The sequence below is a fragment of the Penaeus monodon genome, chromosome 19 (genome assembly GCF_015228065.2).
Source record: "Penaeus monodon isolate SGIC_2016 chromosome 19, NSTDA_Pmon_1, whole genome shotgun sequence".
Classification (NCBI taxonomy): Eukaryota; Metazoa; Arthropoda; class Malacostraca; order Decapoda; family Penaeidae; genus Penaeus; species Penaeus monodon.
In genome coordinates, this window is record NC_051404.1 from 31,733,172 (window position 1) to 31,733,516 (window position 345).

The following is a 345-nucleotide window of genomic DNA, read 5'->3' on the forward strand; positions in this document are numbered from 1 at the left end:
ATACATACTTATTCCATTCCATAAAAATGCTTCAAAAACAAAATCTAGAATAATTATCATTAGAATTTATGTATACCAACGACCTCTTATTTAACACGCACGTGCGGATGAGGAAAAAATCGTGCAGAATCTGGCAAGCAAAAGGTGCTCGGGAGATTTTGCAAAGAATCGCACGTTCGTCTGTTGCATTTGAATAAGAGGCCAGTTGCAAGCACATACGGATAATATAGTAATATTGCAACAGCCTCTAGCACTGTGAACATTTTTTGAAGGACGATTTATTTTTTAATAACACTAAAAAAATTTTTTTTGAAAGGAATAAAATTAATAAGCAGTTAAGAATAT